Genomic DNA, 27592 nt, shown 5'->3' with positions numbered 1-27592 from the left:
TTGCATTCACAACCTGTACAACAATGTTGGTCAAGAGAAGGCCAAAGACATGCCATTCTTCCATGTATTTACCGGTTGTGATGCGGTCTCAGCCTTTAGAAATAAACGAAAGAAAACAGCATGGCAGACATGGAACATTTTTCCAGTGGCCACTCCAGTTTTTTCCAAACTCAGCAAGTACCCATCAGCCATCAAAGATGGTGTTTTGAAGATTCTGGAGAAGTTTGTGGTCCTCATGTATGAAAGGTTAAGCAATGTTGACATTGTGGATGAGGCCAAACTTGACTTATTTGCCAGAAAGCAGAGACCATACGAAGCCATCCCTCCAAACAGAGCAGCTCTGCTTCAACACACCAACTATTCAGCATATCAGGCAGGTTGTGTATGAGGTCAGGCAAATCTGCGCCAGCCAGAAGCACAGAGTCCAGCTGACTGGGGTTGGGAAAAGATTGGCGAAGACTGGAAAGTCTTCTGGACAGCCAACTTCCCCACTGCAAAGAGTTGTGAACAGCTTACAAAATGTGGCTGCAAGTCTGGTTACCATGGCAGGTGTAAATGATACAGGCTTGGGCTTACATGCACAGCTTTGTGTAGCTGCAAATGTAAGGTGTAATCATAATGTGAGGTGTAACTATAATGTTGCAAATGATGCTTCAGATACATCTGAATGAGAATTTCGTCACACTAAAGGGTGACACCATTCATCTTTACAATCTTGTGTTCATTTCAGTCTTAAAAAAAGACAGTGCTCAAACATAGATAAGATACTTTGTTATCATACCCCATTATAGTCTTGTGCTTGTATACTTTTCAGTAGCATTATGGGGTCCCTTCCCAATATGTAATACTGATAATAGCCCAATAGAAATGCTAGAAATAGATTCTCTAGCCTCATAAATGTAGGCATAGATAAAAATTTTATTTCTCTATCTTTCTTAGTTGCAGAGCTATCAAGCAAAATGTTTCATGGCGGCCATTTTGTACGCCACCTTTATCACAACGGTAATTATAGTAGTAGGAGCTCTGGCGATATTTTCAATTAACTCTTCTACCCAGGAAGACATTATCCGAGTAATGACTGGTGTATTTATTTCAAGAATGATTTACTCAGTGTCAGAAATTGAAACAACTAGTGCCATTTGAAAAGTGGCAGCCATATTGAAATTTTGCATGGGCAACAAGATTTTTCAAAAGAGGGGGTTAAAATGAGCATTTGTGCCAAATTTCATGCTTGTACCACAAACTGGAGTATTTTTCTACTTATCTACTGCATTACCACATATTACTGCATCCTAGATGGTGTTTTTGCACAGGCTCCGGTGGAGGGCTTTTGCTACTGAATCATGCCTCTTTTTGTACTGGTTCTGTGCAAGCACTGGACATTCCTTGCTATGTGGTTTATGGTCTCATCTTTCATATTGCACTTCCTGCATATGGGAGAGATGTTATTTCCATCTATTGTTCTATAGATGTAACTTGTTTTCATGGCCTGATCTTGTGCTGCTGTTAGCATTCCTTCTGTTTCCTTCTTGAGTTCTACCCTCTGTAGCCATTGCCATGTTCCATTGCTGGCCATTTGTTTAGTGTGTCTCGTGTCCTGTCTGTGCATTGGTTTGCTGTGCCATTCCTCTGTTCTGCTTTTCATTCTCCTGTCTGTATATTTCTGGGGTCTTCATCTACTTTTATCAGTCCTTCATCCCATGCGCTCCTTAGCCACTTGTCTTCACTGGTTTTCAGATACTGCCCCAGTGCTCCACTCTCGATGTTGACGCAGTCCTCTGTGCATAGTACATCTCTCCCTCCTTCCTTTCATGTTATGTATAGTCTGGCTTTATCTGCTCTTGGCTTTAGTGCTTTGTGTATTGTCATGTGTTTCCTAGTTTTCTGGTCTATGCTGCGGAGTTCAGCCTTCGTCCACTACACTACTCCCGTGCTATATCTGATTACTGGTGCTGTCCACGTGGTTATGGCTTTCGTCAGGTTTCTGGTGCTGAGTTTTGACTTGAACATCCCCCCTTAAGTCTCTGCATATATTCTTTCCTGATCGTGTCCTTCATCTCTTGGTGTTTTATATCCTCTCCTTCTATTATTCCCAAGTATTTGTATCCTGTCTCACCTATGTGTTCGATGCTATTCCCGTCTAGTAGCTTTATCCCTTCAGTCCTTGTCACTTTGCCTTTTTGTATATTGACCAAGGTGCATTTTTCTATTCCAAACTCCATCCTGATGTCCCCAGACACAATTCTTACAGTCTGGATTAGGGCATCTATTTCACTGATGCTCGTATCATACAGCCTGATGTCGTCCATGAACATCAGATGGTTAATTCTGTTGCCTCCTTTCCTGAGCTAGTACCCCGCATCCATCTTCTGCAGTACTTTTATCATGGGAATCATGGCTACTACAAAGAGTATCATTATTATTATTATTATTATATCCTCTCCTTCTATTATTCCCAGGTATTTGTATCCTGTCTCATCTATGTTTATTTTTTAAAATCTGAATTATTTGACTAAGCTTGTGTGCCTCTTACTCGTAAGACATTGAGTGTCGAGGAAGTAGCTTGCCATCATGGTAAAAATACTGAATGAAATAGCTGACCCTTGTACCCTACAATCTGACAATGATCGAGTGTGTTCCATAACTGTTAGCAGATTTTATAAAAAGGCCCTTTTTTTGTGTGATTTTAATTAAATTTCAAATGTTAAACCTACATCAATCTGAGGTGATACAGTATTGATAGTTAACAGTTGAAATTTTTTACAAGATATTTATATCTTGTTAAAAATTGTATAAAGTAAATTATATATTTTCTGCCTATTCTCTGGCCCACTGTATTTTCTTACACCATACTATATGAAACGCTTAAGGATACTGATATATTATATTGTTGGTTTTTTCTTGGGTTAAAGCAGTTTGCTTGGAGACGTTCAGGGCAAAGGCAAATGGAAACAGTGCCTACGTATTCAGCAAGTCAGTGCTGACGAAGGCCTAGCGTCAGTATGGCTTTCCATGGAGACAGAGTTCATAACTCTTCGATGTTCTGTTCATATCGGAATGCGTCCATTAGCCGGAAATCATAAGCTTTGTGCTTGAGTGCGGTCTGATGGGCGTGCCATATGAAGAGTGAATATTCTATTTTGAAAACAGGCTAAACATTGGGGGCCTAGATGGCTTCATGACAGGATCCACCTGGTTTGAAGACTTTGAGTACTGCCTGTGAGATGAGCTGGAACTTTATTTTCAAGGAAACCTAAATGAGTTTAATTAACTTTGTTTAACATGTACTGATTTATTTTTATCTGCTATGTCTCTGATTTTTATTGATGATTTTACCATATTTAATTATGTGCATTTCTTTTGGGGTTGGTAACGTGGCAAAACATCCCACATTTACTTTTCTCTGTGCTTATTTTTAAAAGTTGTGTTTTTTCCTTTGTTTCCTCAGATGTGTTGAATGAGAGGTCAAACAGATGGAGGGGAAATTGACTTATCATGACTTGTCTGATAAGTTATCTTACTTGGTTATTTTGAGGGTACTAATTCTTGGACGTAGATATTCTCATTTCATTTTTATTTCATTTCAAACCATTTGCCATGTTAGATTACTGAATAAATAATATTTCTTGTAGACATGTTTCTGTTGAAACTCCTTGGTTCAGTTAGTGACTGGATGACGAGAGAGAGAGAGAGAGAGAGAGAGAGAGAGAGAGAGAGAGAGAGAGAGAGAGAGAGAGAGAATGTGCTGACCCAGTACTGGCCATTGCTACCGGAGAATCTTTGGGATATAAGATGATATGACATTGTTCTTAAAACAGATGTGGAAGGGGGTTATGACCCTATCTGACCTTGTTAATAGGGCATAATATATATAACCTCTGTCAAGTATAATATAAATAAATTGTTTCATATTATCACCTGATTACACTCCCCATCTCATTACACTACATATGAATACATTTGGTATCGAGACTTCCACACAGTTGGGTGCAAAAATAAATTACAACCTAACATCCTGAGGGCAACTGATTTATATACCCTATTACGAAATAAAACCTACAAGCCTGACATGAAGACCATCTGATTGTACTTACTTTGGCTATATTTGGAAGAAAGGGTCAGGTTCACTACAGCACCGCGAGATCTAATAAATCTGGCGCTAGACTTCAGGTGTATGGAGTCGAATTGCCTGTCTTCAGATAAATGCCGGTTGTTGGTGAAATATCAGGATGGGGAGCATCATCTATTGCTGAGGACAAATCTGTGCACTCTGGAAGAAATTCAGAGAACGACCTATTATTTTACAATACTGGTAAATTATTGTGAAAATGTACTGTACATTCATCAAATAAAACGGAACTGTGTAAAGGAGAGAGAGAGAGAGAGAGAGAGAGAGAGAGAGAGAGAGAGAGAGAGAGAGAGAGAGAGAGAGCTGGGCAATGCGGCTTACACGTAATTTCAAATACTCAATAAAAAAAGTATTGAAAGAAATATGGCCTAGATATATTCGTAAATATTTTAATATATTTTTGGGCGGGAGCATGACCCAGATATTAGGTTTCCATGATTTCCTTGTACACAATTTAAGCCTAAAAAGACCTAGGCAAATAAGAGCTTTTCCACTATTAATCCTTTTCTCCATAGAGGGATAGTTTGAAGGACACCTGCTTAAAACAAAATTTTCATAACCTCTATTCTGTCTCACGTACACGGGCTTCAGCAACAAACGGTGTGATATTAAATTTATTTTTCATATTCGTACTGCCTGTATATGAAGCCCTTCAATTTCAACACTCCTCCCGATAACAAGAATTTTCTTTCATGCTCCTGAATGAATAGTTCTTGTTGGACAACACGTCCCTTCCCTTTCCCCCTATTAAAGACTATCTCATACCTTTCATCTTGTGGTAACTGTTTTACTTCATTACCATATATCAAATCTCCTAACCAGCCATACTGCAAATATGCAAATATACCAAGCAGATCAGTGTCCAGTCCTTTTCCTGCAGAGATTCTCTGGTACCTTATTTGTTTCACTCCTCGGTGATTCACCTCTTCTTTAATATACGGACAGGCAGCTTTTCATTTTCAACTGATGCTTTTGTCTTTCAACCAACTTTACTTTCATGTACCCTTGAGACTTTGATCTGATAACACTCGCTGTGATTTTCTTTCATAAAAATCTTTAAACTTTTTAGACGGATTCTGTAACTCCTCGCCACAATCAACAAGTATCACTTTATCAACAAACACCCATTCCAGATTCCATTCACAATTTATCAAGACACAAAATACTACATATATAATGACCTTCCTTCAACTTTTGTCAATAGCTCAGTATACAGATATAAAACTGACTAATAATAATTGAGGATCTTGAATGAAAATTAGAATTTACCGTTGTTACTAAATCTGTTGTTGTTGTATATTCTGAGTATATACAGAATGCTGCAAAAATATGATATATTCTCAAGTATTTCAACACCCATAAGGTACTCATATTACACAAATCTAAGAATCTCTCTCTCTCTCCAACTGGGATTATAAAAGAAATCTAGGTACTATTGCTAGACCTTGTTTAATCTATAAAACATCATTACTCCATTAAGTTCATACCGATATCATTACTCCAAAGAAATCCGACATGTCCCTATTGTTTATTTTCCAACAATCCGAACAAGGATACTTGCAAGAAAATCATTATAATGATCAACCTGAGGCCGAAAAATTTATGTAAATTTCAGACGTATTCGTAATTTCTTACATTCATTTCCCTACATTTCTAAAATCTTTCATTAACGACTATAATGATAAAAATGTGCATAATCAAAATGATAAACTAACACCTTTCGATTTCTTACTCTTTATAACTAGTTAGAAACAAATATTCACGTGCCTTTACTGACAGCTCACAACTTGTCTCGGGATATTTACATATACCCGGAAATGTCTATCAAAACAATCACATGTGATACCATTGCTCACATTAATTATTGTTGTTCCCTCCCTACTTGGCTGACTTAACCGCTAACAGACGACAATTAACAGAAAGGTAAATATAATCCGCAAGGTTCCTCTAAGTACAGAAATGATGCCACATATGCCACATACTTCACATCCTTTGTTATACATTGTCAAAATACCACCCTTTCGGGTTCTCTATGTGGAAGTCAGCAGCAAACACAGAATCTAAACTAGAGTCTCCCATTCTGAAATTATGACTCTATGTACGAAATATTTCTGGTTTGGCCGTTCCTGTTTATAGAGTTTTTGCGTGCTACTTGTTTCTACAGTATCATCACCTATCTCCTTTCGAGGTGCCGCGATGTCATACTACCGAGTACCATAGGTCTTTCATTATCTTTACTTTAAAAATGAAGTTTTATTTTTGTGCGGAGTTAGCAAGGAATACTGATCCTCACAAGTTTAAGAGAGCCTATAATGCTACTTAAGGTGCATGCTGCACGGTCCATATAAGGTGCATGGTGCTTTGTCTTAATTTTCTGACGTTTATTTCTCAAATCCTGTTATATATATATATATATATATATATATATATATATATATATATATATATATATATATATATATATATATATATATATATATATATATATATATATATATATATGTGTATGTATATATATACATATATACAGTATATATATATATATATACATACATATATAGGCTATATATAAATATATATACACGCACTCACAGTTTACGTAACATGATAATCGCCTTTGGTTTGCACTGTATGAATGTGTATATTTTACAAGCAGTAACACCAATTTTAATATTAACCATTACGTGTAAATACATGGATACAACCATTTCCCCAAAATCTTTATTTTGATTGATTACCAAGAAACTAATCTTAGCTTAGGGACATTAACAACAGTAAGTCACTCAGTCTTCTAAATCCCAAAAACTCCATAAAGCCAAGATGCAACAAGACATAGTGACTTCAGCATCAGTTCAAAATTCAGTCAGCTTTTTCACAACTGAAGTCCTCAAATTCATAAACATACTGGTTGTAATTTTTCAAGACTATGTAGGGAAGAAGAACCGATTCACTAAACTGGATGTTTTCAACCATACTCAGAATTAAGAAAAAGGTAACAAGAATTTTTGAATCAAAATTTAAATTATCAACTAAACCTCTATTAATGTTGCTAGTCATCCTTAATGAACCCACGTTTCGGAAGATACCTAAAGCTTAATTCCTCACGTTAGAAGCTTCACAATTAGGAAGTAGGTAGAGGATTTGGTTGGATATTTACAGGGAATTTTATGCCTCCTCGCCTTTCTCATGGAATTTATGATGAAAACTGAATGGAGATGGATGAGGATTACGCTGAAGTAAGGACAGAAACTTGACATACTTAATATATACAAATGACGTTGTTTTAATATGCGAAACGCAAGATGAACAATTGGGACTTATAAGTCTATGAAAAACAGAAATAGCAAGAACATATTACGCACAAATATATAAAATAACACTAACTGGAGAAAGTATTAATGAAGGGATTAATTACGTTTTTATATTTAGGTACAATGATATCCAAACTAAACAAAGGGCAGACTTAATATGATTTGGTAATCTAACAGACTGAATTTATACATGATAAACGTAAGGATATACATCAGTCTAGACTCTAGTATGATCCGTATTGCTTTACGGACATAAATCATGATATGACAATGAAACTACTGTTTATCTAAAAGATTTTGTTAATTTAAAAATAAATATTTCAAAAGAATACTAGGAGCAAGATGGGAGCAAGGAGTCGATAAAATTAGCAGATGACATAATGAGCGGAGGGGAAATGGAGACAGCTTGGATATACCCTTCGCTCAGGCCTTGGGGAAAATAGCACATGATAATACCAGCTGGGTTTCTGTGGACACCGGAAGAGTTCGAGAGAACTCTCTAAAAGGAGTCTTCTGTGGAGATTTGTAAATGTGAAAACACAGAAAAGACATGAAGTAAAGGAATTTCATGGAGGCACTTCCACCGTAAAGCGTTGTAGGCGGTTATAATGAAAATTTGTTCAAAATAACGTCATACCTGAAGGTGGCGACGTCATAAACAGTATAAATATAAATATTTAAGAGCTGTGCGAAGAAGACCCGAGTGAGTTACGACAGCATTGTAAAGTAAGCCCTATCTTTCAATCCCAGACTCAACTTAATTACATACCTCTACTGATTCTTTTGAAGGTTTTGCTACAAGGTCAAGGAATTCTCATGTAATTACATGGATTCCTTGCCTTCTGCTCTAGGAGCATGAGTCCATACCAGTACAAAGCCGGTTTTTATGATTTAAAAAATTATTCTTTTCTTATATCACACGGCATTTACAGTAAACCTTATTTTCTAAATCTCTAAATAGAAATTTTTCCTAGCAATATTACTCCATTCCAATTGTCACCTAAAAATGCAGTATGCAAATACTGCCAGATCATACATACCACTCGACTTGATATTTATCATAAATTTAACGTGGTTTGCCTCTACTTCTTCTTATTCTTCAAAAAGAAGAAGAAGAAGAAGAAGAAGAAGAAGAAGAAGAATAAGAAGAAGAAGAAGAAGAAGAAGAGAGGACTGACTCCAAGATTTCACTTCTACTGACCTCTACGCATCTTCAGTCTCCCTTCTCATTAGTAATCATCCATGTACACTTCGGTTTTCCAAGTCTTCGGGCACCTAGAGAACCCCTAGTGGCACTGGTAAGTACTATTCTCGTACTATTCTCCCCACGCGGGTGCCAACAAGACTAGATTCACAAGGTTTACTTAAAAGAATGTATATCTACAGAGATGGAACTTCCGACAAACCAAAGAACTGAAATAATGAGGACAGACAAAGAACAAAGACATGAAACAATACTCGATGGAGAAGGGTTAATAAGGCCCAGTCTTAAATATTTAGGAATATTAATATCTAGTAGTGGTTATTTTTAGCTGGATTTAGTGAAAGACTATAAAAGCCAAATTAAACAATGATCGGCTAAATAATATTTGGAATCAAATAAACCAAATGACTGATACTGCACTGATAAGTAAAATTATACATTAGCCTATTACAATCTGTATTTCCATTAGGACATGGACCATGGAATATCTATGAGATTTTATTCTCAAGATTTGGTCGACTTGCAAGTAAAACTTTAGGAATATTTGGAGTCAAATGGAAAGACAGTGTGGGAAATTATACCACATTGGAAATCATAGGAGAATGAGATAATGCAGGGGAAAGAAAGTGGCTGGCCTAATATGAACTAAAAATCACCTGGGTATTATTCTGTCACAGCATTTCAAAAAATAGTTTTGAATATAAAGAGTTTATTTCTGTATCGTACGTGTATCCCTCGCCCCTCCCCTCTGTTTTACTTTTAAGTGCTATATCTAAGTAAGCTTCAGTTTTTAAATATTGTTAATGCATTTTAAAGAGGTTAAACAAACTGATACAATTTATACTTTAATAATTATCTTGAATACTAAAGAATGTGTGCTACTACTTTACAAGTGCTCTGTAAGAGAGAAATTACAATTTTGCACAGTCACATCTCCAAAGCTTTTGAAGCCATCTGGAAGGTATAGAAAATAAATAATGCAAACCCTCACATACCGAAACGTCACTTGATGTTTTTTAGTCTTTTTTAATAGCCATTTTGAAGTGCATGAAGACTACTGTTTTAGCAAAGCAATGTTTGTGTATTATTTGGAATGAGATCGCCAAGAAGAATTTCGTTTGTTGGACTGGACAACATACGTGTCCCTACTAACAACATCCAAGCACGTTGCAAAAGTACGGGCGCATCAATGAAGTGTTCCTCCCCTGCCTGCATGGGGAGATCGTGAAAACACAACTTTTTTTCAACTGGGGGGTGAGACACAAGTTTTCTCCTCCTTCAGGGTAGGGAGTTTCAATATTTTTCCATACTTTTTATTGGACTGAGCTGAGAGTTCTTGCTCCTTCTTAAAGGTCAAATCACAATAAATTCATTCATCTTGCTGGGTTGAGCAATGCCTTATTCTCACCTTTTAAGGTGAGTCAGACAATAAGTTCCCCCCTTTTTGGAATTAGAAACTTGGAAATGTTACCAGTAAGCGAGTTGTTAATGTTTCTTGGACTCATAGAGACGATCTGCTTGAGAATTAGAGAGCAGCTTTCTTTCCATCACACTCTCTTACTCTTAGAGGTGTATTCTGTATATTAAAGTCAGAAGCGCCAAAACTGCCCCATCCTTAGCTGTTGGAGATGCTTACAGACAGGTGGTAATAGTGTTTACGCTGCATGCCTTTTCTTAAATTACACGAACTACATTAAACTTTGATCACGAAAGATTTTGTTAAAAACATTCATCTTGTTAGTTGTTAGTTTACTTGGTTTATAATCATAGTTGAATTACTGTCTTGATCCTTTTGGGAGCTCTGGTGAATTTCATGTCATTGGTGATAGTGAATCCATATAAGTGAATATTTTCACATTCACTTTTGAATGTTTTGTAGCTGTGTTGTGCTGGGCAAAGGAAAAATTCGTCAGTGTTTACTACATCAGACAAGATTCTGTGGTACCTGGTAGGTAGGCACAATTTCTCCATGTTTCGCAGTGGCAGAATTCATGAATTACCAAGTGCCAAGGTGGGCTACAATATTAATTTGTCATGCTAATAAGAATGATACTCAGTACAAATATAACTTTAGTTCGGCAGTGTTAGAGACTGTTAAAGCTATTTTTTTTTCAACGTACTGGTTGCAATCCTCTACCTTTGTTACAAGATATCTGTAACCATTCACAGACTCTTTTTTGTAATATAATCATGTAACCTTTGCAAGGACTCAAAAGGGGAATATGTTCGGTGACAATTTTGTGAATTTAGCCACAACTGAATAGTTTTATTTTTGTTGTCCACGGCTGAGCTGATTTTCCCTGTCTACCCAAGGTTATTTTTGTCTGTAGTCTAACAATTTTACTTTTCAATGTTTTAAATTGCATTTAGTTGCATTAAAATTTGTACTTGGTCCTGAAATGTGTAAAGTTTCAAGTGAGAGGCCACCTGGTTTGTTCTAAATGGTAGGACTAAGCCTGTACCTTCCTTCTTCCCAGATAATTGTTTTCTTGGACATCACCATAGTCTGCGTATTCAAATAAGAATATCTCTTCAGACCTATGCCTACTGTATCTAAATTCAACAGTTAAGAGACTTCATCCTCCTTCAAGTTGTCCACCAATATACTGATGAGACTGTAAGTTACATAGTGGATGCTTGACAGAGCTTGTATGCCAGTATGGCCTAAGAAGCATAAGCCCTAAGATGATGGCTTTGCCACCCCTCCATGCGAGGCCACATCCCCAAAACATTCTTGAACATATACCAAAGCATGGTAGCTATCAGTGCCTACAGACACACTGTTATCTTCAAGGGTTTCAGACTGGACATGTTCACTGGGTAATGGGACTTATTAATTCTGGAGCTTCTGATACAACTTGCAGAGGCTGGGTGTTTATTTGGATCCATGTTCTAAAAGAGAAGTGTGTTGACATATTGGACCATAAGACCTTTGTTAAGCTCTTGGGCCAAGGGGTGATATCTAAGTGTTTATTTTAAAAGACTTAGACCCCCACTTCTCTAATCCTGGGGCACAAAAAATGTCTCACCCGCCAGCAAGGATAACCCTAGTTTTAATGTATGCTGTTTTGCCCTTTCCCTTAAAGGTTGTCATGGATGGTGTAGTAGCTTAGGTGACAAGGGCCAGCATGATGGCCTTCTGCTTAATGGATAACCTTCATGAAAGTGCCATGCCAATGCTGATGCTGGAAGAACATAAAGTGACTTCATACAAATAAAAATTATGGAACGCAACAAATGAAATATTGCATTCTTGGTGATTCAACTACGTTGAACGGCCCGTGACTGCACAAGCCCATGGTTTCCTTTGCGTCCTAAATTCCTGGTGATCCAACTATGCTGAATGGCTTGCATCTGCACAAGCCCATGTTGAATGCTGTGCTCACGAATCCTTTGCGCCAAACAGATGTCTCCCAGCAATGACAGCGATAAAATAAAATCCTAAGTAACAAACCCTTATTCTGTAACTCTATTTCAAAGATATTGCGTCAGACGACAACTACACATCATAATATTCTTACATAACAACACACGGGCCTAACCTCACTACGAAATTAGCCCATGTCACGACTCACAAAGTCATGTGAATGCAAACCATTAACTCAAAACAACAAATTACTAACACCAAATGCGAACAATGAAGTCCCTAACTGCAGATGCAATCCACAAAAAAAAAAATAAATAAATAAAAAAGAAATTCATATGTCTATGAAACCCCTACAGTATTCAGCACATAATTTCAACTAAGTAATGCAACACGTAACAGCAAAAACTGAATTCGGACAATTAAAGATTTGTATAACTCTAAGGGCTAACGTCCTTCCTAGTTAAAGAAAAAACTATAAAAGTTATGGCCATTTAAAACCCATTAAAAAAAACAGAAAAAGAAAAAATAGAAAAAAAACTATCATAACTACAGCACAACCCAGGGATTAACCCGTACGATTCCCATTAACCCATCTTTTTAACTTTAGATATATGTGTCAACCGAGACACACCCGTGTTTTCATCCAGAACAACAAATCTATTTCCCTTCTTTGCTTCTACAACGCGGAAAGGACCTTCAAATTTAGGACCAAGCTTATAGTTCAACTGATTCCTGATATTTATCTTTACATAAACCCTATCTCCAACAGCCACTTTAACTCTATCTGGCTTTGCGTTGCTCTGACCTACCATGTCTTGCGTTTTCATTTCAAGATTCTTAGCAAGGCGAGCATGTCTCTCTTTCACGGAACCTACCAGTGACCCGATGGAATGGACAACAAATTGAATGCACCCCGCGCTGGGTAACCAAACAGCGCCTCATTGGGAGACAATCCAATGGTATAGCTGAACATAGTGTTAAAATACTATGTTGGACCTGTGGAAGATATCGATCCCAATTTGGATCATTACCTCCTGCGGTCATCCGAAGAGCTTCAACGACTTTCCTATTTGCCCGTTCGCACAGGCCATTTGCTTCCTGTCTATGGGGGATAATAGTTACTTTCCTAATGCCCATTACATCTGCAAGACACTGTAAGGTCCTATTCACAATCCTAATCAGAACCTCTGGTACCCCACACTGGCAAATATACCCATTAAAGAATGCGATTGCCACCTCTTCCGCTGTTTTATGCTTCAACGGGAAAATCTCTAAGAACCTAGTTAATTCGTCAACAACCACCAACAGGTGCCTATGGCCATAATTAGATTCACAGAAATTGCTCAGCAGGTCCATGTGGACTCTTGCTGTGGGTCTGGTAGGAATCAGGAATGAATTCAATTTACAAGAAATGACCCTTGATGACTTACATGCATTACAAACTGCACAACTTCTCACAAAGTATTCTACCGACTAAGAATATTCTTCCCAAAGAATTGTCCCCGTACATTTTGATACGTCTTCTCAATACCCAAATGCGGACTGCCAGACCTACTATGAACTATATCTAACACCATAAGGTACTAAACTCATAGGAATGACTATTTGCATTGTGTCACCCTTATCTTCACTATTTCTCAGTCTGTATCTAATCTTCCTAACTAACGAATTACCCTCTAATTCAAGCCCTGCAAAAGGCAGCTTATAACCCTTCCTAAATAATTCCCCTCTAAGAAACGCCTTTGCGTCTCCCAGAATTTCATCTTCATCTTGCTTAGCTTCTACCAAACTAATATCCCAATCTATGCTATCTCCCGATACATAACGTACATGAGCACCTTCCTCATCCAAAAAACTTCTACTAAGGGCATCTGCTACGATATTCTGTCTACCCTCTATATACTTCAGCTTAGCATCAAAATCTCTGATTGTCAAATACCACCGGGCTCTTTTTGGGGAAAGATCCGGCTTATACAAAAGATCCAACAATGGCTTATGATCCGTCAGAACCTCTACTTGATTGCCCAACAATAGCATTTTGAAATGAATGAGAAACGAGACCATGGCAAAGGCCTCTTTTCAAAACATCTTTTTAGCTTTAGTAGCTTATAAAATAAACAGCATTTTACTTATAATAAAACTTTTAATTAAGCATACATATCAGGCTATTTTGCTTCGTCAGAGAAGCATATCATCAATTCAGGCCTTAACCCTACAGTGGGAGGCATATTGGTCTAGCCTGCTTGATAACCACATGGTGTGTTTTTCCATGTAGCTGTCTCACTTTGAGACAGCTACACTATGCCCTACTGATCAGCCTGAAGCCAGATTTAATTTTGGAAGTTTTACCATGTAACAGGCAGCTTCAAAGCAGTTACTAATACCTTGTTGTCATTGAATGTGATACATATGATAATAAAAAGTCCTCCACTGGTGTAAAAATTTCATCAAGGCCTATACCATCGACCAACATAGGATATAGACAAGATACTTTCCAAAATTTTTACTTTCCCTCAGCAATGAACCTCGGCTTATGTAATATATGATGTACTGGATAATACTTTAGCTTATTACATGGGTTCCCAAAAGTGGTTGATATCGAACCCCAGTGAGTAGAAAGGGAGTCATTAAAAGTCAACGAATGTCTAGGTGAGGAATGTTTCAGCATGCAACAGCTGCCTCTACATTACCCCAACACTTGTGTCGATTGTTTGCAATGTTATGTGAAAAGATTGAAACTTTTAACCAAATACTCTTACACACTGCAGTATGGTTTCTGTCTAAGGTTCACAGCTAGCAAAATGATAAACAAAATTGTCTGTATGGAAAAGATGCTAACACGATTTAGGCCAAGACAATTCTACTGGGCTTCCAAGGCAAACTAGGCTTGTTTGGAGTTTCACTGGCACATACATATTTTCAGTATTTTACCACGTCGCAACACCTGGGATAAAGTAAAAGTATTTCAGATGTACGAGTAGACATAGCAACACTGGGATAAAGTAAAGTATTTCAGATCTTCCTCACAATATTCCAGGGAGTTAATGGAATGTCTTCAGATAGACAAGCAAATACATAGCTCACATGGAAAAAATTATTAAAGATTTGCGTGTGAGACTAAGTAGTACACTGTACTTCATTCCCATTTTCGTTATCTTCCTCACAATATTCCAGGGAGTTAATCTGGAAGACAACACACCTATTCATGTCAAATCTCAAACTATCAAAGTATATATATCTATGTATATATATATATATATATATATATATATATATATATATATATATATATATATATATATATATATATATATATATATATATATATATAATATAATATACGATTTTACTCTCAAATTAAAAATATGCATGTAGCAGTGACTGACAATATTTTTTATTTATTGTCAACCTTTATTAGGGGATCAGGACGTATGATGGAAAAATATAAGCAGTGGCAGTAGCTATTGTAATTTTTTATTGGACCTAACCCCTTATAGTAGAAAAAGGCTCAATGCTACACAAAATTTATAAATTCATTTATTTCCATTACCAACGTTTCGGAATACAAATTCCATCTTCAGAGCTTTAGGGTAGTGGGTTACTGTGGCTTTTTTAGCAACATTCACTTCAGGGTGTGGCATCCCTGCTTGCACAAGTTAGGGTAGAAGAGACTCTTTAGCCTTGACAGGCAAATTTTCCAGGAGAAGGACACTGAAATCAAACCAGCTGATAGAAGGGACTCTTTAGCCTTGGTAGGCAACCCTTCTAAGAGATGGTTACTCTGAATACAAACCTTGTTCTCCAACCTTGGACTGTGCCACAGCCATTGTACCGTGGCCTTCCATAGTCTTGGGTTTGACTTCCCTTGCCTTTGCCCAAGGGTACAATCAGGCATTTATCCTCTTTTTTGTTTACTTTCCTGTTTTTGCAGAAAGTGTGTAGGACAGGCTGATGAGAAAGCAAAATTTGCTTGGTGGATTACCAGTAAAGTGCCTTCATCTTTACCTAATCTTTTCCTTGTGAGAGTTTTATAATTTCTAAATCCATCCTAATCCTCCCCCAGTTGTTGTGGCAAACCTGGCATTTTTCTTATTTGTCTTAGAAGGTGTACCAGCCCCACCTTGTTGACCAATTGCTTCTGGCACTTTTTTCAAAGACATATGGTCATGTTTATGTATACTTTCAACAGAATTTTTGTAATAATATAAATACTGTTGTTGTTGATGGTATGTTGTTTACTGTTCTGTTGATTTTTACAATATTACTATTATTATGAGTCTAGTTATTAGCTTTGCTACTGATTTTATATTATTTCAATTCTTTCAGGAAACACTGAGCTCAACCCCGGGCCTGTTACTCATTACAGTAAGAAAAATTGCAAAGTACTTTACTCAAATATTCGAGGCTTAAGGTCAAACTTTCTTGATCTTAAGAGTTGTGCCCACAACTACAATTTCATGTTTTTATCTGAACCTCTTTGTAAGTAGTAACAAGCCAAAGGTTGAGTTGCTAATCCCAGAGTTTGATGGCCCTGATTTTATTTATCGTCACAACATTCCACATGCACAACGTATAGCTGTATACACTAAGTCAGGATAACCTATTTATCGTCAGAAAAATTTGGTGTAGTTGCCATGAAGTTCGTTTTAAAATTTCCAGTAAGTTCTTCAATGTGTACTTATTTGCTGTTTACCGCAATCTAAATATCTCTGACTCTACAGTATATATGACTGTCTCTTGGAAAGAATTAATATGGCTCAGTCTCAGGATTCAAAAGCTTCATTTGTTATAGACTCTAATGCAAAGCTCAGTGAGTGGCTAAATTTAAATTTCACAGATCAACACGGCCGGTCTGCTCTTGAGTTCTGTGTATCCTCCGATTTTATCTATGCATATTTCTGGTAATGGATTAGACCTCATATTCACAGATGTTCCAGCTACTGTGAAGTCCTAGGTCTGTGAAAATATACGCACTTCTGGTCACTGCACCATTGTGATAGACATATCTGTCAGTCTGTATATTCCTAATGCCACCACGGGAAAATAGGTCTAGCTGAAATCTAGAGCCAACTGGAATTGCATTATTGAAGCTTGACAGGCAATTATTGTTTCATATGCTATATTAGATCCTGATCCCAAGAAGTTAAATGAAATGTTGATGGCTATTTTAATAAGATATGTCCCTAGAAAGATCTTCAAATTCAAGACAAAAGACCAGCCATGGTTTAATGATAATGTAGACGAGCTTGCCATGACAGACAGACAAAATTCAACACTTGGAGATATAATAATCCAAATGAAAATTACACTATTTTTGTTGAGTCTCACTATGCTGCAGATAGAACTTACCATACAGCCAACAGAAATTACAAATATTTCTTGAAGAGAAAACTTGAAGGAATTACTTAGCCTCATCTCTGAAGGACCAAATTGGCATCACCAATCTTTGGGTCAGGCTGTCCCTCTCCCTGATACCTGTCATCATGAACTTATTCTTACAAAATTTGCATTCTGCTCTAGGGATGTTCAGAAACTTCTGGGTAATCTTGATAGTTGGAGTGGAGAAGGTCCCGATGGTTTTCTTCCCTTTGTTTTCTAAAAAAAGTTTCTAGTGTGTTGTCTTCCAAGATTAATAGATTCTATATATTTTTATGTTGACATAATCTTTGTGGATGAGCGCAAGCTTAGTAATACAGTGCCTGTTCAAAAGAGTGGCATATCAGTCAGCAGACTGCATTAACCACAGGCCAATCTCTATCCTCCCTGTGCTCTACAAAGTTGCTGAAAAATTTATGTTTAAGCCACAATATAAGTATGTGAACTCTAAAGGATTGTTAGTTGATAGCCAAAATGCATATAGAAAGCAGTTAGATATCTGAAATGCTCTTTTAGACTTGACATGCCATTTGCAAGAGAACCTTAATACGGGGTTTTGAGCGCAGAGTAATTCAAACAGATTTTAGTGCTGCTTTCAATTTAGTAAATCACGAGGCACTTAGTTATAAACATCAGAATCGTGGAGTGGGTGGATGTGTTTTAGGATTACGTCAAGATTTCCTTACAGGTAGGCAGCAGCAAGTTGCTGTGGATGGGATCTTTAGTGAACCAAGACCTATTTTGTCCGGAGTTCCACAGGGTAGTGTTCTTGGTCCACTGTTATTTTTAGTGTATACAAGTGATATGGTTGTTGGCCCTGGAAAGCAAGATCGTTCAGCATGCCGATGATGCAACACTTGTGGGTTTAATCAAGTCTCCACTCAAGAGAAATGGAGCTACCACATCAACCTCAATCGGGACATGGCCCGGATCAGTGAACAGTGTAGTCAGTGGGGTATGAGGCTGAACTCAAGTAAAACGAAAACACTATTGATTAGCAGATCTAGTACAGATTTTCCACCCCATCCTCCCCTTCAGGTGGATGGAACTTTGCTGAATGAGTCTGAAGCTTTAACTATTCTAGGCGTAACTTTCGACTCACATCTTACTTTTGAGAAACATCTAATGTAAGTTTCAGCAAATGCTGCACGAAAGTTAGGTATTGCTCGTAAAGCCCCATACATTTATACCAGTGATAAAATCAATGCAACATGTTTTATGTCATTTTTCTTTTCTTTACTAGAATTCTGTTCTGCAGTGTGGCTGTCTGCTTCTGCCAGAGATTTATCTATTTTCAGATAGAGTGGTTCACGGTGGTAGGTTTCTGTTTCCTAATAGTAGCAGCTAATACTTGGACGGTGACAGGTTGTCTCTCATTTGCCACTTTTTCATAAGGTGTATTTTAACAGAGATCTTTCACATTCATAATTGATCCCTGATCCTCTTTACCTGCTGAGAGCAACCAGATTCGCTGAAAAGCAGCACCAATATCTAGTAAATGTGCCTCGTTGTCAAACTTCTCAGTTCCAGAGGTCCTTTATTCCTCAAACACCGTTGGACTGTGAAACAGTCTCCCTGAGGATGTTATGCAACTGGAACTTCAAAAGTTCAAGCGATGATGCAATGCATTACTACCCTAAGGCATTTTCCTTGCATTTTGATGCATTTTATGTATTTATTAATTTCTTTTTTCTTTTTAAGTGAAATCTCTTCTTTCTGCATTTCCATTTACCTTCTCTTACTTCCTAATGAGCACCATATTCTTTGGAAGCTTGAATTTCAAGTCAATGGCCCCTGTGGCCTTGTTCCATATGAATTGGTTTCATCTTCTGAATAATAATGATAACAATTTTGATAATTAATATGCTCCTTTAAGTTAAATAAAGTATAATGCTGCTTATGTAAACTTCTCTTTTAAGGACAGGTCTCAGAAAGATGAATTACGACGAGAAGGAATTTGTCTTCGTTTATTCTGCTCCTTTGAAGGAGTTATGAAAGCCTTTTTGAGCTATTAATGCTGTGACAACTACGGAAAATAGTGCTGATTTCATTACAGCAATCGGTGATGTGTAATACTCCATTATTCAGTATATACAGTTTCTTTCACCGAATTTTCTTTACGTTCTGGAGCTACTCTCATAAGGCAGTAGTGCTCAAGGACTATTTAAGATGGAGAGCTTCATGTAAGGCATGAATGTTCTTGAATGATGCTTGCTATAGAGTACTTTTGTTGAAATAACCTGTTACAATACGCCTTTCAGGAGAGAACACAACTGATCAAGAGTTAAATGTCTATCTGGAAATACATGGTAAAATATTACCTTAAGAAGTAGAAACTCCTGGGAAAACAACTGTTGAACTCGGTATCTAATCATAACAAGAATGAGATTTCGATACATTCTAGCTTTCACTGTGTAAAGATTAAGTTGGTGTTTGGGATCACACTGATGAATTTGTATGTTCATGCAATATTTGTGAATTTAAGCTTATAACAAAAGATTTATCGACAAGAAATGCCGTTTAAGCTTGACAAAATACGAGAATTTATACATATACAAAAATATTATTATTATTATTATTATTATTATTATTATTATTATTATTATTATTATTATTATTATTATTATTATTATTATTATTATTATTATTATTATGCAGAAGATGCCACCTATTCATATGGAACAAACCCACAGGGGCCACTGACTTGAAATTCAAGCTTCTAAAGAATATGGTGTTCATTTGTAAGAAGTAAGATGAGATAAGGGAAAATACAGAAAGGAGAGATCTAACTTAGTAAAAAAAATAATTAATGGATTATTAAACATTTAGAAATGTATTCAAATGCAAGGAAAATAGTATTTGGGTAGTAATGCATTGCATCTTCACTTGAAATTTTGAGGTTCCAATTGCAAAACATCCTCAGGGAGACTGTTCCACAGTCCAACGGTTTAAGGAATAAAGGACCCCTGGAACTGAGAAGTTCGACAGTGAGCTATATTTACTGCATACTGGTGCTGCTGTTCAGCGAATCTGGTTGCTCTCGGCAGGAAAAGGGGATCAGGGATCAATCGAGAATGTGAAAGGTCTCTGTTAAAATACAACTTATGGAAAAATGACAAACAAGAGACCATCTGTCAATGGTCCAAGTAATAACTGCTAATATTAGGAAACAGGAACCTACCACAATGAACCACTCTATCTGAAAACAGATAAATCTCTGGCAGAATAGTATTCTAGTAAAAGAAGCACAAATGACCTAAACCAGTTGCATTAATTTTATCACTGTTATAAAGATATGAGGCCTTTCGTACAATACCTAATTTTCGTGCAGCATCTTTTGAAACTTTCATTTCATGATTCTCAAAAGTAAGAGGCGAGTCAAAAGTTACACCTAGAATAATTAAAGCTTCAGACTCACTCAGCAGTCCCACCAACTTGGAGGGGAGGATGAGGTGGAAAGTCTGTACAAGATTTGCGAATCAATGTTTCCGTTTTACTGGAGTTCAGCCTCATACCCCACTGACTACACTATTCACTAATCCGCTCCCTGTCCAGATTGAGACGAAGGGCAGCTTCATTTCTCATAAGTGGAGACTTTACGACACCCACAAGTGTTGCATCATTGGCATACTGAACAAGTTGTTTTCCAGGCCAACAACCTGTAGTTACTGCAGTCTGCAGATATGGCACTCTTTGGAACAGGCACTGTATCACTAAATTTACACACACGCGCAAAGGTACTACATCGACATAAAAATCTATAGAATCTACTAACTTGGAAGACAGCACACTAGAAACTTTTTTCAAAAACAAAGGGAAGTAAACCATTAGGGTCTTCACCTCAACTATCAAGATTATTGAGAATTATCTTAAAACATCCCTAGAACGAAATGCAAATTTTGTAAGATTAGGTTCAGGATGACAAGTATCAGGGAGAGGGACCTCCTCAGCTGAATGCTTAGCTTCATGAAATAAATATTTCATCCTTTCAAAATTCAGGAATATGTATCAACTGTCTTCACAAACATACTTGATCTCTGAGACAAACTGTTTCTCAAAATCAGAGAGCATTCTGTACAAATGAAAGTTAGCTAGCCACTAGGTAACTTTACACAGGCTAGCTACCCCTCGTTTAGGTTCAGGATTTTTACTAAAATTCTTTGTAGGTAACATCTACTAATGTGTTCTTAGTTCTGTCGCACCTCCTGAGACAGAACTCAGGGGGAAAAAAATCTATTTGCTTAACAACTGGGTCAGCCCTGTGCGAACACTCTGGATTAATACCTGCTTGGAACAATCAAGTTGGAAGGGAAGTTCCCCCTTTGTCTTTTCCTTTTTGTGTTTTTCCATACATTCAAAGTAAAGACCCCCACACTCCTCCACCGTTATGTGATGATTCTCTGGGTATGCCTCAGTCATTGATAAATGGGGAAAATGTCATTCCTAGCCAGCTACTCAGGATACCTAAAGAGACCACAGACTGTATTGCTTTAGTTAACCGAAATAGTTTCATCTTAAAATTCTGTCTCCTTTATGTCATTTTGGATCTTTGAAACAGGTTATTAAAGTCAAAGAGCATTTTACACATGAAATTTAGCTTTCCACTTAGAAACTTCTATTTTGTAAGTTGATGGTTACCCGGTTGACCTACGGCAATATGCAAGGCCGAGATCATTTACAGACACACTCATATTATCTTATTCACGCTCTTTTTGGTTGGGAATAAGAGTTTTCAAATATATTATAATTTTTATATTAATAATAAAACTCGACTCCCCTTTTCACCCTTTCCCCTTCGATTAATATTTTTGAGATTGTATTTGGTCAATTGTTGATTCACACTATATATGGTAAATATTTTGCTAATATATATTATGCCTATTTACAACTTATGCTTTGCGATTACAAATTTATTCTTCAAAGACAAACACGGATATAATGACCAGTTATACCAGAAATAAGAGATGTATTATACTTACCGTCAGCAGGTAAATACTGAACTGCGCATACATCATTGTCTTCTACTGCCCCTACTTCATCCTGCAAAGACAAATATATAAGAAAACTGCCTTCCTTAATTAGAATTCAAATAAGCTGATGTATCACTAACAAGGTGGGCTTTACCTAAAAAGAAAAAATCAATTACCTTCTATAAATTACGCTGCATCTTCAAAATAAACTTGATTTCCGTATCCAAACAATATCAATGAGAATTTTTATAAAAACACACACACACACACACACACACACACATATATATATATATATATATATATATATATATATATATATATATATATTATATTATATATATATATATAGATAAATAAATAGATAGACAGATAGATAGATAAAGAAATATTCAAAAACGAAATATCAAAATTCTAAAAACTTTCATCTAATTCAAAATTGTGTAACTCTTTATAAGGTTTTGAAAACGCCCAAAACCCAAACGAAGTTAAGTGGATGCATGTATTTTAAACACTATACTAGAAGGAGCACAAATACCTGTATATCTTCAACAAAACATACATATAATCAAATAAAAATTACGTTAAGCACCTGATAACCTACCCTTACAACTGAAAGGGTTGAGAACCGCCCATTTGTTAAGATTCAAGTCATGCTTGACTCTGCATGAAAGAAACAAGAATGCCAGATTTCTGATTATAGGGTAGGGGTCATTATTATAACAATCTACCAACCAGCTAATGCTCAGATACCATATAAATCACGTTCAACCACTGTACAGCAGCCCTTCGACATCCCTTACCTACACAAGAAATTTATGAACAATCTCGCAGACATGGACGATGAAGTATAGTCTCTGAATATGGGGAGTCTTGTTCCTTTTATAACCATTTATGAGTTACCTTAAACTAATGTAAAACTAAACATTTTCGTCAATTTCATGAATTAAATTCCATTTCATGCAATTCTTTCTGCAATACACTCAAACACCTGCAAGGAAAAACTGGGTCTCTATCAAACAGAGTTGCAAAGAAATAAATGCACAAGTTGATTTTTGCTGGAAAGTTATAATACCGGAATAGAAAATAAAATGTGATAGAAAATTTCGCTTACTGGTCACTGTACTTAGGAAAAACGTTTTATACTGACAAAAGAATACTGGTGTATCTGCGTTGTAATTAAAGTCTTTCTAAGTAAGGTAACACAATTAGTGTTCAAAAGTGCTAAACGTAATCGAGTCCAATAACCATTTGGTCACCAGACAAGCAGAAGTATCTACAACTTGTCTGAATTTCACAGAATGTCTTTAAAACGTTTAAAAAGATCATGCAGAGGGGAATCAATACTTTAAAACATACAGGTTTGCAAACAGAAGAAACAGATTTGAAATTTTGGTCCTAACCAGAGGGAATAAATTCTGTATGAATAATTCAAAGTATCTGATGAAAAAAAAAAAACTTACGAACAGTGATGTATGATCTTAATGTGGAACAAGTTTCAGCTGAGTATTTTCCCACATAATGTAAAATTAAATGAAGAATGACTGATTTCTCCGACATCAGTTCTGGTAGGGTGAGGCCATATTGTGATTTATATACACTGCAGGCTTCCTTATAAAATTTGACCAATAGGTGAAACGAGCACAAGGATGCATGGCAAGAAGGAAGGTAGTGGAAAAGAAACAAAATCAGCAGATTCTACATGAGCAAGAAGAAAATTAAGTATGACGAAGATTCACGATCCAAATAAGTAGGTATGATGAATGAATGTATGGTATTCAGAGCATATAGCCCAACCTTATGCGTAAGTGTTGATGGTTCATCTTTAAAATGAAACCTGCGAAAAGGTTTTGGTGAGATTAAATAAACAGGAACATCCAGCTCAGGATAACTAAGTCTCACAAAAGAGGGATAGTTGTCGTGCAATACCTTCAGAGTTCTCACGTACCACATTTGCTCTGTGGAGATCACCGGTCATATACCCTGCTAAAATATTAATTTTCCATAATATTCCAAGCTCTGGAATTCTCTTCTTGCATTTGCTCCACCTGATTTCTATAACATTTTACGTCTCTTAGAAGACAGTTTATTTCTTCCTTTAGAGTTAAATACAACTTCTCATTCCATTCTTTTCCTTGTTTCCTTTTGATCCAGATTCTGTCATTAATCTATTATGACAATGGGTTCCCGCTCTGTCAGTTTCTCATTATAAACATATGTACTTATCTATAGCAAGCAAGCTTTCAGATAAAAAGAGTATCAAATTACTAAATTAACATACCAATGGAAAAAAAACCTTAAGTACGACTGCCACAATACTATGGGATCATGGTTTCAAGTACTTTCAGACTTTTATAGTAATTAAGAACTTACACTTGTCACATCAAGTCCTGTGCTTGTTATCATCATCATCATCATCCTGTGCTTGTTATCATCATCATCATCATCATCATTATTATTATTATTATTATTATTATTATTATTATTATTATTATTATTATTATTATTATTATTCAGAAAATAAACCCAATTCATATGGAACAAGTCTTCAGGGCCACTGACTTGAAATTTACGCTTCCAAAGAATATACAGCCCATTTGAAAGAAATTAGAGAAGGTAATAGGTAATACAGAAAGGAGAGATCACTTATTAGACGAAAAGATAAATCAACAAATAAACAGGTAAAAATATAATTAATTGTTGAAGCACAACGATAACTGTTTGAGGGTAGTGATGTTATGCATTACTATAAACTAAAATAAAAAACTACGAGATGTATTCTCTGCTTACAAATATCTAGCATTTTTTTAAAAGCACCTTTTACTCTTAACTTTATGGGTTACCACAACTAGTTTCAAGAAGTAGTTTCAAGAAGTAACTCAATCATCAAGAGAGGCTTTATCCAGGTAATTTTTGCTGTTAGTCAAGTCTTCCATCAAAGTTAGAATTTGGGAGGCAATGTCTATGTACTTTAACTACTAATTCCACGGGTGATACAGGTGAGTTCCTCCAAATCACTTGTTAACGGGTGCATTTACAAGTCAGAAATGATATCTGAGTTGTCATATAAAAAAACAAACAGTTATTGCTTACACAAATCTGAAGGTTCAAAACTGTGGTTGAAAGGGAGAAGTGTTACCTATAGATAAGATAGTCTGTAGCATGGTAAAAGGAGCTACAATATCACTAAAGTGGAGTTGAAATGATTTAGTGAGGATGCTTGGAGAATACCAAGTCCCAGTTTAATTTAGTTTAACAAAGCACTGAACTTTGCGCTACAAAGACAGAGGACTAAAAATGACCAGAAATCTCTGAATCAAAGTTTCTGCACATTTATCAAAATGTAAAAAAAAAATTTCCTTCATATAAAATAGTAAATGAAAAATCAGTACGAAGCTGAAAATACAAATTAAGTTTATGAATATTAAAGGACAGCAAGGAGCTAGAAGGACACTTCCTAACTCATTTATATTCTAGGGAAAAGACACACGCAGTAGTCCAGGGTAAGACTAACTTTATTCCCCAATACCGACTTGCTTTAACAAGGCATGCAGACAGAAAATTAGTTAACAGATAGTTGACCAGGCATGATGTATATGCATATGGCCACAGTCACTTCACTATTAGATACCACAGTTGGTGGCTAAACCAGACTCTGGCAATATATTCTTATAGGCTGCCATGAATAAATCACAAATATATAAAGTTTAAATATACATTTTAAAGGCAACTTGATGCAATTGTTCTAAATACTTAATAGGTAGATACCTTTCAGGATGCTGATAAGTTCTACATTGTGATTTACAAGAAATTGTTTTGTTACAGACTGAGTTTTGTAGACATCAGACTTGGCATGAAGACTGAGATTGGGTGACAAAGGGCCTTGTCAACTTTCAAGCAAGCAGGTTTCATTCTGTCAATGAAGACCCAATCCTCTTGTCCATGTAGTTGTAGCCTGAATGTTTTTTCTTATGTTCACGGACAAGGTAGGGCCCTTGTATGGAGTCATTAGCAGATTCTCATGGTGGTTGTCTGGCAGGAATATGAAGCTGCACTTATGGAGGTTTCTGAGAGTACTGTATCTTTGTATCACTGAGGCTGTTATTTCCAGGTGGTACATTCTGACAACCCTGAGGAGCCTTAAGAGGTCTTCTTTGGGTTAAATGTCAACTTGGGCGTGGGGGTGGGGGTTAGGGGAGCAGAGGAGGTGTTGATCTCTTCCTTTGAAGTGGTGTGGAGGCAGAGGAGGACCCAGGGTGGTTGTGACTTCCAGTCTAGACCACTGCATCTGGCTATAGGGACAGCCATGAAGGAGCAATGGGCTCTCTCTGCCAGTTTGCCATGTTTTAGCAGCAGGGCTGTAGGCACTGATGTGGGGGATTTTTTATCCCATAGATTTGGCAAAAGCAGTCCATATCTTGGAGATGAAGGCTATTACTCCATCAGAGGTCATATTATCAGGTATGCCGATGTGGCTGTCCCAGCCATTTAGTAATGTCTCAGCACTGGTGTGTGAAGTTGCTTCCAACATTGGTATAGTCTCTAGCCATTGTATGCATGGGTTTTTAGCTATGATTTATCTATAGCTGAGGATAGGGGCTTACTATGTCGACATGGAGATGTCTGAAAAGACATCTGGTTTGTGTGAAATTCACAGAAGCCAGATTTCACATGACAGGTTATTATACTTGTTTGGCACTTGAGGCACTGTCTGGCCCATATTTCTCAAGTCCATTTTGGATCCATGCCAAATAAATTCTTGTATTAGTAATTTGGCTTTTGCCCTCCTGGAGGGGCAGTTGAATACCTTTCTCTCAAGAGCAGCTGGCATAAGGAGGCAAGGACTGCAGGTGTTGATGTCACAGAGGATAGTACCTCCAATGATTCCAAAGGTTTCCTGGTCTCAGAATTGGGCATCGGTGAGCTCATTGTATTTTATTCCCAGCTAGCTTCCTTTGATATCTATTCTGGATAGCGCAACTGCCGCAAGTTATTTTCTGCCAAGCATACACTGTATGGTGCATCAGAAATCGGCAATGGCTGAGAGATGGTGCTGCTGGCAGGTGGAGTTTGCATCTTAATTTTTGGTATGGGCTATATATGAGTGGTTGGTGGTCCATAAGAATGCTAATAGTTGTGCCTTCAAATATGGGCCTGATGTGTCGGGTAAGGGTGTACAGTGAAACATTCCTGGTGGAAGGTGCTTTAGTTCCTCTCTAGGGGGTTTAGTTTTCT

The 27592-nt window shown here is 36.8% G+C and overlaps 1 protein-coding gene across 3 annotated transcripts in view; it reads right to left on the bottom strand.

Moving 5' to 3' along the window:
* The window catches only part of LOC136842563 (uncharacterized), a 616302-nt gene that overhangs the window by 206971 nt on the left and 381739 nt on the right, over positions 1–27592 (bottom strand). For all 3 annotated transcript variants that reach the window (XM_067110026.1, XM_067110027.1, XM_067110028.1), the window contains 2 exons: positions 22367–22427; positions 4095–4270 (listed from right to left, as the gene is read on the bottom strand). The gene's annotated coding sequence lies outside the window, so the exon portion shown is untranslated. The remainder of the gene's footprint in view (positions 1–4094; positions 4271–22366; positions 22428–27592) is intronic.

This window comes from Macrobrachium rosenbergii, chromosome 10 (assembly GCF_040412425.1).
Source record: "Macrobrachium rosenbergii isolate ZJJX-2024 chromosome 10, ASM4041242v1, whole genome shotgun sequence".
Classification (NCBI taxonomy): Eukaryota; Metazoa; Arthropoda; class Malacostraca; order Decapoda; family Palaemonidae; genus Macrobrachium; species Macrobrachium rosenbergii.
This window is presented reverse-complemented; position numbering and strand designations above follow the sequence as displayed.